The 15,786-nt window shown below is 41.0% G+C and overlaps 1 long non-coding RNA gene across 1 annotated transcript; it reads right to left on the bottom strand.

The window, feature by feature from the left end:
- Positions 1-12,814: 12,814 nt before the first annotated feature.
- On the bottom strand, positions 12,815-14,705 carry LOC117552096. The gene is made up of 2 exons (XR_004569898.1): positions 14,148-14,705; positions 12,815-13,640 (listed from the first exon to the last, which is right to left on the bottom strand). It is a non-coding gene; the product is annotated as an uncharacterized LOC117552096 (long non-coding RNA).
- Between the last annotated feature and the right edge of the window lie 1,081 nt (positions 14,706-15,786).

The following is a 15,786-nucleotide window of genomic DNA, read 5'->3' on the forward strand; positions in this document are numbered from 1 at the left end:
TTTTGAAACTACAAGAAGATAAGGAGGACTTTTACAAAAAGTAATAGAGATTTTTGTCCAGAAGGATAGCATGGACTTCATCTTCAAGTCAAGGTAAGACCGCAATTTTATTGAAAATGGGATCTTACTAAGAGAGAACAATTCAATATTTAAAAGATAAAATTACATTTTTTGGGTATCCTTTTGTTGAACTGTCTGTTTAAAATTAATCGAAGCATCAGACAAAAAAAGCTTTTGAAAATAATATTATATTTTGATTTAGGTCAAAATATAATATTTGTAAACCTGAAGAGTCAGTGCCAGTGCCTCACCAGCAATGAACCTCACTGCAGAAGTTTATATATAGACATCTACGTTTTTTGTGCCCCACCACTTTTGTACATATAAAAACGCCACTGCGACCTCAGGAGAGGGCTTGGCTGTCTACGAATAAAGACGGCTCATTTTAATTCTCCCCAAATATATTGAGGCTGAACCTGAACTTTGAATTCTCTGTTCCCATCATAATGTTGGCGATCTTGTTAAAATTGTGAATGCAGAATTAAAAATACTATGTAACTGGTTTGCAGTTAATAAATTATCCCTTAATGTGGCCAAAACAAATGACATGTTATTCAATACAAAGTCTGAGAGTAGAAATTACTGCATTATACGGATTTGCAATACAGAGATAGAAAAAGTTGGTGCATGTACATTTTTAGGATTGCTTGTTGACGAAAAACTCAATTGGAAGCACCATATAAATTATGTACAGACTAAACTGTCAAAAACAATAGGTATTTTGTATCATACTAAGAACATTCTTGAAGAAAATATACTCTTTATAACAGTCTATTTCTCCCTTACCTTTACTACTGCTCCGAAATATGGGGAAACACGTACCCAACAAATCTACAAAAAATAATAAGATCCCATAAAAAAGTATTACGAATAGTCTGTGGTGTTGGTAAATATGAACACACAACTCCCATATTTAAAAAAACTCAATCTAAAAAAATTCACTTGAAAATAAGTGTTCACAATGTTTATATGCAATTATGCATATATTAATATTATTATTGATTTGCCAAGTACATGTGTACATATGTATATATTTATATATAGTATTTTAATTTCCAAAACAAGATAGTTGAAACTGCTATTGACATGTGCAGAAAATGACCCTATATCTAGTTTTCATATATATATATGCATTTATTGTTTTCCTGCCCTAACTTTTATTTAATTTTTAATAATGCCGCTTTATTAAGATGATGCACGGGAGGGCTACTTTCCACAAGCTATGCTTCAGCCCTCCCGCTTCTACTAATTTTGTTCATCTTTGAGTGTATGAATTAAACCTTTTTTGTTTTTCGGATGAATACAAAAATAAATAAAAATACTTTCAGCTTGGGGGCCCCCTAGTGGCCGCGGGGGCCCTATGCCCCCACATAGTCCGCCTATAGGAAGAAACGGCCCTGAGTACACCCTTCAAAAGGACAAAGAACTTGCTAAGATTTTTAGCACCATCCCGTCCAATGCCACATACACCTCAAATCACATACAAAATGAGATAATTGAACTCATGAGTGAAATCATCACAGGTGAAATAGTAAATGAAATAGGAGAGGCGTGGTACACATTAAAAGTGGATGGCACCAAAGACCCCACTGGGTGCGAAAACATCTCAATTGTGCTTCGCTTTGTGGATAAAAGCAACACTGTGAAGGAGAGACTTGTATCAATGGCAACTAGTAAAATATGTGATGCCAAGTCTCTGACTGAGCTGGTTTTGTCAAAGTTGAGAGACATTGGGTTATGTACAGACAAGGTGCTCAGTCAATGTTACGATGGGGCAAATTTCATGTCTGGAGTACATGAAGGGATGCAGAAAATCCTGCAGGAAGAATTAAAGAGAGAGGTGCCGTATGTGCACTGTTTTAATCACCAGTTGCATCTAGTAGTAGTGCATGCCATGTCATCTGACAACACTTTGGAGAACTTTTTTAGTGTATGCAACTCTCTGTACAAGTTCTTCAGGAAACCTACAGTGGCTGCAGTCTACACAGGAGAGCAGTTGAAGCGTTTGCTTGATCAACGGTGGACAGGCCACCTGGCCACAGTGACAGTGATCATGAAATCCTTTGAGCACATTGTCCACCTGCTTCGTGAGATTGAAGACAACCAAACCAGTGCTGCAGAGGTGCGAATCGAGTCCACAGGAATTTTGAAGGCCAGGCAAGGCAAGGCAAGGCAATTTATTTGTATAGCACAATTCATACAGTAATGTAATTCAAAGTGCTTTACAGGATCAAACAGAGAAAACACAATACATTGAGAAGAAATACAAAACACACCAAATAATTCATTAAAAGAAAGAAAACCATGTTTAACAGTTAGAAAATTAGAACATTTAAATTTGAAAAGCCATATTAAAAATAAATGTTTTTAGACCTGATTTAAATGATTCTAAAGTGCCAGCCATTCTCAGATGTTCTGGGAGTTTGTTCCATGCATTAGGAGCATAGATGCAGAAGGCTGCTTTCCCATGCTTTGATCTCACAAATGGAACAGTGAGCTGGCCTGCGCCTGAAGACCTAAGGGGTCTGCTGGGTTCGTACCACTGAAGGAGGTCGTTGATATATTTGGGTCCTAGCCAATTTAGTGCTTTATATGTGTGCATTAAAATCTTAAAGTCAATTCTCTCACTAACTGGAAGCCAATGCAGCGATCTCAGCACTGGAGTGATGTGATCTGTTTTCTTTGTCCGGGTTAAGATTCTGGCAGCAGCATTTTGAATTAGTTGGAGTTTACGGAGTGATTTTTTTGTGAGGCCTGTGAAGATGCTGTTGCAGTAGTCAAGCTTGCTACAAACAAATGCATGGACAAGTTTTTCAAGGTCTTGCTTCGACATAAGGTCTTTAATACGCGAGATATTTTTTAGATGGTAGTAGGCTGATCTGTTGATTGCCCTGATGTGGCTGTTAAAATTGAGGTCAGAGTGTAAAATTATATCTACGTTTCTTGCTTGACTTTTCGGTTCGAGTAATAGTGATTCCAGGTGTGCAGAGACTTTAATTATTTCTTCTTTGGTTCCAAAAACAATTACTTCGGGTTTTTTTGTGTTGAGCTGTAAGAAATTACGGCACATCCAGTCATGTATTTGTTTTAGACATGTGATCAATAAATCAGTAGGACCGTATTCATCTATGGAAAGTGATATGTAGATTTGGGTGTCATCCGCGTAATTATGATAAAAAATGTTGTTATTTCTAATTATTTGAGCAAGTGGCAGCATGTACAAATTGAATAGAAGGGGCCCGAGGATCGACCCCTGGGGAACTCCACATGTCATTTTGGTTCTGTCCGATGTACAGCTACCAATTGAAACAAAATACTCTCGGTTTTCAACATAGGATGTAAACCATTTTAGGACAGTGCCAGACAGACCCACCCATTTCTCTAGTCTTTCTATTAAAATGTTGTGATCTACGGTGTCAAACGCCGCACTGAGGTCTAATAGAACTAAAACTGTGGATTTCCCACAGTCGGTATTACAATGAATGTCATTTAAAATCTTTAATAAAACCGTCTCTGTGCTATGACGAGACCTAAAACCAGATTGGAAAGTGTCTAAAGTGTTATTGAAGGCCATTACCCAGCCCAGCTTCCAGTTAATTGCCTGCATGATGTATCAAATATTGAGTTTGCTGGATCCTCCCAACACTGCACTCCAAGCTAAATCCACTGACCTCTACACTGGTGTCAGACTGGTCCAAAGTGCCCTGGTTTGTGTGGAGGAACTGAGATGTGACAGTCAGTTTGACACACTTTGGGAGAAATTCACAAAAGACAGAGAGACCATAGAACCTCTTGCAGCAGCCCCTCCGAAGAAACGAGGCAGAGTAATGTCCCACTTGAGAGACTATGTGGTAGACACCACAGTTGGTAACCGTCCGGAAGGATTGGGAGAAAAGACAGAGTGTAAAATACTGTATTTCAGTACTCTGGATTCTGTAGTGGGAGAAATGACAGCTAGATTTGGTGAAACAGCAAACTAGTAGAGGCCCTGTGCACCTTACACCCAGGGAGTGAATATTTCCTGGATGCAAATAAAGTGAGACCACTGCTTGACTTAACAGGGACAGAGATGAAGGAAGCTGAGTTTGCTGTGGCAAGGCAGTTTCTGCAGGAGGAAATGTCCCAATCAGACAAAAACTGGACAACACAGGACATTTTGAGAAGATACTGCGAGCCTCTGGCAGCCATGCCTACTGTGTTAGAAACACTGAAGTTCAGCTTAACCTTCGGTGCATCAACTGCAACATGTGAAAATTCCTTCTCAACTCTGAAAAATGTGTTCAGTGAACACAGAAGGAGCATGCTGCACAAAAGAAAAGCCTGTCTCATCCAGATCGCTGTTGAGAAGGACCTTACCAAAAAGTTCACTGGAGAGTGGAAGGAGAGACTGCTGAGAAGATTCAACACAGCTTCCAGGAGGCTACAGCTCTTCTGAGGGTAAGAAATATTGTTGTATCACATTATCACGTTATTTTATTGTATCAATTATATATTTATGTTTACATGATTATGTAACCTAAGCTGTTGAAGTTGTTGGCTAATGTAAGTAATACTATTGTATTGAGTTTATCTATTGAAAATCTAATTATGTACAATTTATTATGGGTTTAACCTTTGACCTCTGACTCTGTCCAATAAGGATTATGTGCTCCCTGGTGGTTCCAGTGTGCCACTATCTTTGAAGCTCCTACAGGAAAAATTGGACAACATGAGATCTTTTGAGAAAATGGCTGCTACGTTACAATGTGAATGAGAATTTAAAAAATACCTCTCAAATCTAGTTCAAATGTTCTGCCACATGTTATTAAAAAGTGGGTTGTGTTGCACTCTAGTCAAAAGTGTTTTTTTTTAGTATAGAATACTGTACAAAATATTATCTCGTATCCCAAGCCTATCAACAAGCTAATGTTGCAGCTGAAATGTTCTCCACGTCACAAAGCCATCTTCACATCATGATGTGATCAGTAGCGTGGCGTGGGAAAAAAATTAGGGGAAGCCAATAATACGTCCTTTCTTTTGGGTCGGGGGTGTGGTGGTCAATGTAATAACGTTACCAGATGAGTGATTACAGCACCCGGTATCATTTTACACACATTTTTATCAGATGCAGGACTTACACACGCCTGTTATCTAACCGACAGGTCCGCACGCACTCTCCAGCCGAAACTCTAATAAGCATTCATTCACAAACTAAATCAGGAGACCTTTAACGTTTTACGTCCGATTCGCTCCTTTTTTCCTCTCTGGACACAGCTCCAGTTTGGGCATCGGCCTGTCATCAGATTGTATTTGTTGTTGCTGCTGTAGCGGAAGTTTAGTACAATTACTTTTGATGAAATACTCCAAATCTCCACCCTCCATAATTGCACTTGCTTCAGTTGCTTGCTACTTTCTAACAGCGGTGAGAGTGGTGCAGTGACGCTATCTATCTTCTATCGATTAGATTTATGATTCGAAAATTATAAAAGTAGGGTAGACATGTGGATATTATCCGACTGAACAAAACGTGCATTTATCTAACAGGTTCGTTTTCCACTGACATTATTTTGAGCTATTTTCCAAAATCCTATAGAGAACTCCCATTGCTTTTTTGTCGAGGGAACCCGAGAGCAGCTTACTTCCGGATTTTAGGATGCGTCACTGCAACACTAAGTTGATGCGATTTGATTGGATTGTGAGGCAAGGGAAGCCAGCCGCCTCTGGCTTCCCTTGGCATGGCCCTGACCAATCACAGGTTGGCAGGGGCATCACGTGAGCCTCATCTGATTGGTCAATCCCTCCATTTTTTTTCACCAAGGGAAGCCAGATTCGGCTAGGGAGAGACGGGCCGGCAGCAACACACAGCAAAGGAGAATTATCGAAACAAAACAAACTGTTGTTATTTATTTATTTAAATTATAACTACAATCCGAAAAAACAGGGGAAGCCTGGCTTCCCTTGGCCTCCGGGAGAAAACGCCACTGGATGTGATACCAGTTTTCAAGCACAGTAAATGATCTTCCCAGAGTATATGATGGGACCAAGGTGATGATGTACATGGTTTTAATAATACTAAATTAAATGATACTCATCTGAGTAACTCACTCACTAATAATGAAATACTATATGACAGTAAAACAAGAATTGTTTAAAAGGGGAGTGATTTGTAAAATATCCATAAAGAAATAGTAAATCTGTTTACAGTTATGTTTCATATGGGTGTTGAGAGATGTATCCATAGATCTCTTCATTTTGCTCTCAAAGTGCACCAGATTGATGCTTTTAACTTCAACATTTAAAAAAATATCTTCCCGGGGGAGCATGCCCCCGGACCCCCCTAGAGGAGATGAGGACCCCCCCTAGAGGAGGTGAGGACCCCCCTAGAGGAGGTGAGAACCCCCCTAGAGGTGTTAGGTCCACTCCCCACTTATACAAATAGCACTTTACCACTGCACCCTCTCTAATCTCAGATGCACCCTCAGTCATTTTGTTCTGGAAGCGGGCCTGAGGAGGAGACAGGGAGGTAAAGAGGAGAGGAGGGATACAGAAGTGAAGAGGAAGATTAGGGAGGAAATAGACACAGAGGACAGAGAAAAGAGAGAGGAAGAGGAGAGATAAAAAAGGGACAAGAGGAAAGTGAAGAGGAAACGACGTAAGCAGAAGGTGAAGAGGATGTGAAGAGGAGAAACACAATCCAGAGTGATTGATAGGCAGTATGCACATCTGTGCCACAGCCTCCTCACCGATAGAAAACAAGGATGTTTTTATCACTTTTCTCTCCTATATTTCTCTAAAATGTCTCATTTCCACACACTCCTCTATTTTCCGTGTTATCATTATATCCTTGCTCTCTCCACAGATTAAGAGGCATTCATTTGCTTCAGTTGATTGCTTTGGAGCATTTCATGGAGCAAACATCCTCATCATAACTCTCCTCTTTCCTTCTCCTCCCCCTTTCTTCTCCCTCCAGTCACTTTTTCTCTTTTTGCATAATTTCCAATTTCCTTCCTCACTCAAAATAAAACACTCAGCAGCAGCCACTGTCTTTCTACTCACATTTGAGTCTGTGTGCACGATTTTTTCAGAATTAATCTTTTAATTATTTAATTGCGAAAAATGTGAACAATATCTTCAAAACCGGAACACCAAACATGTTCAAGTCTCAAGTAGGAATTGTGTATAGTGCAAAATGTACACACAATAAATGGTTAGTTAACTGATAAAATTATAATATTAAGGGGCGTCCTGGTAGCTCACTTGGATGAGCAGACGCTCCGTGATGCGTTCACACCAAATCCCAAGCGATGTGAATGTGAAACAAACAGCAATCAGAATCAGAATACCTTTATTCGTCCCACAGAGCGGACATTTGCATTTGTTACAGCAAGAAAAGAGCCAAAGACAGCTTAATATTACCCAAGAAGCATGCATTAAAAAATATTAAAGATACAAAATGTAAAAGAAAAATTACACAATTTACAAAATACACATCCTGTAACAGTTCTGAGATGTACCAGGTATGCATTGCACAGTTATTAACGGCATATATATATATATATATATATATATATTGCACATCATTGCTATTACACAACAAGGGGTGTTATAGTCTGTGTTGTTGTGTGTGTGGGAGTCTAACATTTGCATATTCCCAAAACATTTCAACTTGAGCGATATATTCATGTGTTGCTGTTTCACAAAAGCCTAACACCATTAAGTTTCTCTTCTTTTTCGCCACTGACGTTGATTAAGACATGTATGAAAACAGGAGTAACAGGTAGGCTACTGTATGGTGGGTTTCCAGAGCTAAAGCTTCAACATGAGTCGTTGGGAGTAACGTTACTGTAATAATATTATTTTGTCGGTAACGGAATAGTGTAATGCGCTACTTTTGTAATTCAGTAATCACACTGTAATATTCTGTTCTATGAACATGTAAGTGTTTACATAAACAGATGAAGCGGACCACTTCTTTCAATCCGAGTGTCCATCTTTATTTCCACTGGCGCATTACATGCACACATACCTTACGTCATCCACGTGATCTCTGTAATCAAAGATCTTGTATTCACCAAGATGTTACATCCCCCTTCTTTAGAAAAGAACAGTATAGCTGCCATAACAAATTATAACCATATGCATTTAAAATAAATGTACATCTTGAGGCACTATATCTACTAATTGTGATTACTCTATCACTGAGGGAATATTATAAGGCTGGTACATCAACATTTAGTAAACACTTCTGCAGTTTAACTTATCTTGTTGAACAGTTGACCAGAAATAATTCTAATAGAGCATGTAGTACTGCTTCTGAAACAAAACTGTTGAATTCAATTTCTAAACAAATAAAAATCACAGTGCATTGTAAGTGTTGCATTTTTTTTTACAGATTTAACACATCTCTTGGCTTCACTATGCGGCCTGATCTTGTGATCTTATTGTAAACAATGTGTGATTGCTCTCTGGGGCCTGTTTGTTTCTCAGTGTCCTGCTGCAAAGTCTTAGTGTCCTCAGGCTCCAACTGCTCGTCTGATGGAGTCTCCTGATCTGTGTCACTCTCACACGTTTGTAGAAGGTGACGCCTGTTGCGCCGAAAAATGTGACCTCCGTCCGTGCAGATGTTGTAGGATCTCGGGGTACCTGCTGGCTCGACTACTGTTGCAGGTTTCCATGTCCCAGTTGGAAGCTGGAAGCGGATCGTGGCTCCCACTGGTAGTGCAGGCAGTGATCTGGCATTCTTGTCATAATATTGTTTTTGTCGTGTTTGGCACTGTTCTCTCCTGCTGTGAACGGTGCTGCGACAGGCAAGCTCTGGTTGTAGATGCTTTTCAGTGGTGGGAAGGATGGAGCGCAGACGCTTGCTCATGAGTAGCTGCGCTGGCGATTTCAAACCATCCACTGGTGTGTTTCTATACTCCAACAAGCTGAGGTACAGGTCAGTTCTCTGAGCGTGTGCTTTGTCCATGAGAGCTTTGGCAGTCTGAACTGTTTTTTCTGCTAGCCCGTTGCTCTGTGGATACAGAGGACTGCTTGTGACATGCTTGAAGTCCCATGCATGAGCAAAAGCTTTAAACTCTTGAGAACTGTAGCACGGTCCATTATCGCTGACTAGTGTCTGTGGTATTCCAAATCGAGCGAACATGGCCTTCAGCTTTTGGATGACTACTGAGGAGGTGAGGCTGGTGATTTGTTCTACCTCAAAGTACCTACTATAATAGTCAACTACAACTACATAGTCAGTACTGTTCCATATGAACAGATCAGTGGCTATTACCTGCCAAGGTTGTTCTGGGATTGGGTGTGACATCAAAGGCTCTTTTGGGAGTGAGCTGCGTCGCTCAAGGCAGGCGCTGCAGGTCCCTACTAGTGTCTCTATCTGCTTACCCATCCTTGGCCAGAACAGCACATCTCTTGCACGTTGTTTGCACTTTTCCATCCCTAAGTGTCCTGTGTGAATGCGTGAAAGCATTTCAGCCCTGAGTGAGTGCGGCACGATGATTTTCTCTCCTTTCAGTAGGATGCCATCTGTCTCTATCTCATCCCTATGATTCCAATACTCTGAGACTGCAGGTGGACATTTTTTGATTTTCTCGGGCCACCCTGCTTGGATCACCTGTCTCAGCACTGAGAGCTGCTCATCTTTGGCTGTAGCGGCTCTGATCTCTGCCATTTTGCGGTCGCTTACCGGAGCGTTGCTGATCACAGTGTGTATTTGGTAGTCCATGCCCTCACTGATGGAGCGGTCGTAACACTCAAGTGGCTTTCTGGATAGAGTGTCTGCGACAGGGATTTGTTTTCCTGGTTTGTGCTCGATAGTGATGTCATATCTCTGTAGCTGCAGTATCATGAGTTGCAGACGTGGTGGTGCAGCTGCTAAGGGCTTACGCATGATTGACTCAAGTGGCTTATGATCTGACTCGACGATCACCCCTGTCGTCCGTACAGGTATTGGTGAAACCGCCTACATCCAAAGAGCACTGCATATAGCTCCTTTTCGATCTGAGCATAGTTCTCTTCAGTTTCAGTCAGTGTCTTTGATGCGTATGCGACTGGTTTCTCTTCCTGGAGCAGGACAGCTCCTAAGCCGTGTTTGGAAGCATCGACTTGTAACTTCACATCCTTTGTGTGATCGAAGTAGGTGAGTACTGGGCCAGGCTCCTGTGTTAGGATGTCTTTTACTCGTTGAAAGGCTGCATCATGATTTGAGTCTCACACAAACTCACAGTTTTCCTTTAACAGTTGCCGGAGTGGAGCTGTTGCCTCTGACATTCTCGGGGCGAACCTGGAAAGGTAAGTGACCATGCCCAGTATGGTCTCCAACTCTGCCTTGCTTTGTGGGTTAGGCATTTCTTTGATGGCCTTATTCTTGTTCGGGTCAGGGCAGATGCCTTCTCTTGTCAGCTTGTGCCCAAAATAGCTTACCTCAGGCACACAGATTTTGCACTTGTCCTTATTCAGCTTTATGCCTTTTTCTCTGGTTCTCTCCAGCATGGCACGCAGGCTGGCGTCGTGCTCCTCTTTGGTGCGGCCGTAGACTATGATGTCATCTACGATGGCGGCAACGCCTGGAAGCCCCTCATAGGCCTCATCCACTCTCCTCTGGAACTCATCCTGTGCAGATATGATTCCAAAAGGCAGTCTCTTGAAACGGTACCTGCCGTAGATCATGTTGAACGTGGTTAGCATAGATGAGTCGTGTGTGAGCTTTATATTCCAGTATCCAGATCTGGCATCTAGTACACTGAAATACTGTGCTCCAGCCAGTTTTGGTGTGACGTCATCTAGAGTAGGGAGTGGATAGTGGGGTCTTTGGATAGCTTTGTTCAGGGCGCGGGGGTCTAGGCATATTCTCAGCCTATTTGTTTTCGGCTTTTCCAACACTACTAGTGCATTAACCCATTCAGTTGGCTCTGTGACTTTTTGGATAACGTCCAGTTTTTCCATGTCGTCCAACTCATCCTTGAGCCGGTCACGCAGAGCATATGGGATGCGTCGAGGTGGACATACCACTGGTAGTACAGAGGGTTTAAGTTGGAAACTGCATTCTCCAGGAAACAGTCCGATGCCTTTAAACACATCAGCAAACTCTTCCATCATGGTTGTGTGCGTTATCGGCTTTGCATCAACTACATGTATCATTTTGACTAGGTTTAAATCTAGACATGCTCTTAAGCCTAACAGAGGTGGAGCATTTGTATGGACTATGTCAAAACCTACCATGGCTGTTTTCTCACCATGTTTACATGTCAGTCTACATGTTCCTTCTGCTTTTATCCTGTGCCCACCATAATCTGAGAGTTTGCTTGATGGGGGGCCTAGTATTACACTTCCATATATCTTGCGGAATGTGTCTGCTGGTATAATACTGAGCACCAGTGTCCATTTTAAACTTCAGTTTGTTCCTCGTTTTTCCTATTTCTACTTCTGCATATGCCTGTTCTCTATCTGTGTTTTCATGCTCTTTTATGATAGCATCAATATAGAGTTCTTCTAGTGACTGTTCTGCACTGTTTGAGATGGTATGCAATTTGCTGGGATTATATCTCGTCTGTGGCTGCTGTGTTTGTGACCTACACACTTTAGCAAAGTGGTTGGGCTTCTTGCATTTGCTGCATTGGCGACCCTTTGCTGGACATTCCTCAGTGCGACTGTGGTCCCTCCCGCATGCTCCACATTCCTTGCTCCTCACGGCGCTGTTACGATCATTCCATGTTGTCTTGTGCCCACGGGATGCTTGGTCTGCTCTAAAAGGTTTTCTGCTAACCGCGTGAGCAGAGCGACTGTCGTGGCTAGCAGCAGGGGTTAGCATTGTCTTTAGCTGCTGCTGTGATAGCTCATGTGAACGTGCAATGTCAATGGCTTTCTCTAGCGTCAAGTCTGGACCGTGACATAGCAGTTTTTTGCGCACTCTTTGTGAGTTTGTAGCAAAGACAATCCTGTCTCTAATCATTTCCTCACTGTTTGGGTAGTTGCAGTCTTTACTTAGCAATTTTAGCTCCGTTACAAACTGGTCAAAACTCACGCCGCTGAAGTTGGCTTCCGATTCAGAGCATCCGATTCGGCAGTTAAGGGGAAAGTTAAGGGACATTTAATTTACAGCGCTGAGCGAACAATTCTCCGTGTTTGAACCTCTTAAATCGCTGCATAGCCGATTTATCTGGACTGGATTATCCCAGAGAGTCTAAAGATTCTTTATAACCCAGTTTGAGATTTGTGAAACCTTTATTCTATTTGTGAAAATACAAACAAGGGAGATTTCAGTGCTTTTTTCGCATCCTGACCACATTAGACCAGGTCCTGATCTAAAACCACTATACCTAGACTCATCAAATCTGGACTGGATTATCCCAGAGGGTCTAAAGATTCTTTATAACCCAGTTTGAGATTTGTGAAACCTTTATTCTATTTGTGAAAATACAAACAAGGGAGATTTCAGTGCTTTTTTACATGTAGACCAGGTCCTGATCTAAAACCACTAGACCTACACTCGTCAAATCTGGACTGGATTATCCCACAGAGGCTAAAGATTCTTTATAACACAGTTTGAGATTTGTGAAACCTTTATTCTATTTGTGAAAATACAAACAAGGGAGATTTCAGTGCTTTTTTCGCATCCTGACCACATTAGACCAGGTCCTGATCTGAAACCACTAGACCTACACTCATCAAATCGGGTAAGTATGGACAGCTAATTAAGGAAGAATAAAGTCTTTACTTCTCAAATGTATTATAATTTTGTGTTGCAAATAAAAATTCAACAGATAAGTAGGTATACTTATATAAACTTAATTTATTTACAGTTGCAGGCAAAACATTTCAACAGGAAATTAAATATAGTCTATAACCAGCATTGTTCAAGTTTACTTTAAGCAACAAGCTTTGCCTAATTACAGTATGTCATCTTGAGTGATTGCTTGGAATGTGAAAAACATTACAAGATTAGTAAATAACACTTTGGTAAAAATAATTGCTATTCATATTTTGCTTTAGGACAAAGCAGCAGAAGCTGTTCAAAGTGGATGAAAGACTGAAGGTTAGCCTTTTTCTTTATCTCATGAACCTGAATTCCTTTAACATCTCTTTCATTTTTTTGTTTGCTATGAAACAGTATTTAAGATACGAACACTTTGTAGATAAAGAATTATCACCTAAATGAGGAGCATACACTTATTTGTATTTGTATTTATGTATTCATTTGTTTAACAGGGACAGTGCACATTAATTAACATTCCTGTCAATGTGCCAAGAGGCTATTTTTCATCTGTTGTCCCTGGACAGATTTTACAAGTGAACCTAAAACAAATTTAATTTAAACAAGTAAATACAATCAAATTAAAACATGCAACATACATTACTGGAATACTTAAATAAATAAAAAGACAGAACAATAAAACAAAACAAAAGAACATGTTGTGACGACCCCTCCCCCTTCTGCCTGTCTGTGCTCCCTGCCTTGCTGTCCTCTGGTAGGTACTGGGAGTGTCGTCCTGTCTGTGCCCGCCCATCTAGAGGCGGAGCCTCAAGAAGGCATAAAGGGTTGCCCAGCTGGGAGGTTCACTTCCTGATCCTGATCTGCTGCAGCAACCTCAGCCTTCCACCTGTGTTTGTATTTTCACAAATAGAATAAAGATTTCACAAATCTGAAACTGTGTTATAAAGAATCTTTAGACCCTCTGGGATAATCCAGTCAGGATTTGATGAGTGTAGGTCTAGTGGTTTTAGATCAGGACCTGGTCTAATGTAGTGAAGATGCGAAAAAAGCACTGAAATCTCCCTTTTTTTAATTTTCACAAATAGAATAAAGGTTTCACAAATCTCAAACTGGGTTATAAAGAATCTTTAGACTTTCTGGGATAATCCAGTCCAAATAAATCGGCTATGCAGCGATTTAAGAGGTTCAAACACGGAGGATTGTTCGCTCAGCGCTGTAAATTAAATGTCCCTTAACTGCCGAATCGGATGCTCTGAATCGGAAGCCAACTTCAGCGTTGTTCAAAACTCTCACTGTCTCCTTGGATCTTTTCATGAAATGTATAGCGCGCAAATATGGGATTTGCTTTCGGAGTTACATAAACTTCAAAACCGTCATAGTACGTTTTTAGTACCTTACTTTGGTCTTCTGTGAGAGTCCATGTATAAAAAACATCTCTGCCTTTTCCCCCAATCCATAGGAGTAGATAGCTACATTTTTCCTCCTCGTCTTTAGCATGTAGCGGGCCTGAAAACATTAGCTGCACATGTTGCCGAAACTTTCTCCATGCGTCCGGCAGATTAGACGAGTCCCAGTCCATTCGTGGTGTTGGAATGCCTGTGTTCTCCATCTTCCGTCGTCAGGTCGATGATAAATGAACTAACTCTGACACCATGTACTATTCTGTTCTATGAACATGTAAGTGTTTACATAAACAGATGAAGCGGACCACTTCTTTCAATCCGAGTGTCCATCTTTATTTCCACTGGCGCGTAATATGCACACATGCCTTACGTCATCCACGTGATCTCTGTAATCAAAGATCTTGTATTCACCAATATGTTACACACACTACAGTTACTAACATTGCCCCGACACGCGTTACTTCGTTACTTACTAAAATCAGTCATCAAACCTCAACAAACACCTGCAAAGAACACATGCTAAGGTGAAGCTAACAAACAGCTATTTGTTGTTTGTTTATATCACGTAGTTCTTCTTCTCTGTTTTCCGGTTGTTGCCTGTTTTGAATGACGAATACACACTACCGCCGCCTGCTGGTAAGGAGAGTTATTGCCACTCACGCATGCGCAGTTCGTACGGGCTCGGCTGAAGTCTTTGCGGTGTCTGGTTCCAGTGCAACACATGGCCAACACGTAGGAGAACACGCCGACGCAACAGCGTGAGCAGAGATAGACTGCGCAAAATATACAGATAGCAGGAGCATGGTCAGATAGGAAAACATTCAGGATCTGGATCAGTCTTATGCGACAATGGAAACTGAACTAAAGAGAACATTTGAAACTTTAGCAGTCTGCGTGATCTGCCTGCAGGGAGGGGCGGGCCGGCCCTGCGAGTAAAGTAGCGAGTAAAGTAACGAGTAAAGTAACTTACTTTATGTAGAGAGTAACGAAGTAGTGTAATATATTGCTTTTTTTTTAAAAGTAATATGTAATATATTGCTTTTTTTGAGTAACGACTCCATCTCTGAACATGACAGTATACAATAGGAACTGTGGGACTAAAGCAGAAGAGTAAAGTTGTGGGCCAGGTATACAATGAGCTGAAAGTTATTATAAGCTCTGTGTGGAGAGAAGAGCTGCAGATTCAGGCGTTAGTCCTCTAAAGCTTCATCCCTACGAGTGCTCCCTTTTACATTTTGATTTGATACACTGTTATTTGAAAAAAAAAGTGCCACCGGAAAATCATCAAAATTGCAAAGCTTTTATGGCTACTAAATGCAGTATATTCACTTTCTATGGGATAGAACATAACAAAACTAATGAAATTGGGTTTTATAAAAATGTCACACATGCGTAAACATTTTTTTTTTAATTAACTATATCTACTCTTTCCTTTCTTATGAATATCACCCAATGGAGATTTGTTCTGACCCTGACAAAGAAAGCTTTTTTTGATACACTGAATAAATGATAGATTTGCATAATGGTTACTGTTATGCAGCAGCATCCTACTATTGAAGAAGCACTCTTTTGATAGACAGGGACAAAGGAGGCTGGAGGGATGTGGGGACGGGAAAGGAGAGGGAAAAG

The sequence above is a fragment of the Gymnodraco acuticeps genome, unplaced genomic scaffold (assembly GCF_902827175.1).
Source record: "Gymnodraco acuticeps unplaced genomic scaffold, fGymAcu1.1, whole genome shotgun sequence".
NCBI classification, from domain to species: domain Eukaryota; kingdom Metazoa; phylum Chordata; class Actinopteri; order Perciformes; family Bathydraconidae; genus Gymnodraco; species Gymnodraco acuticeps.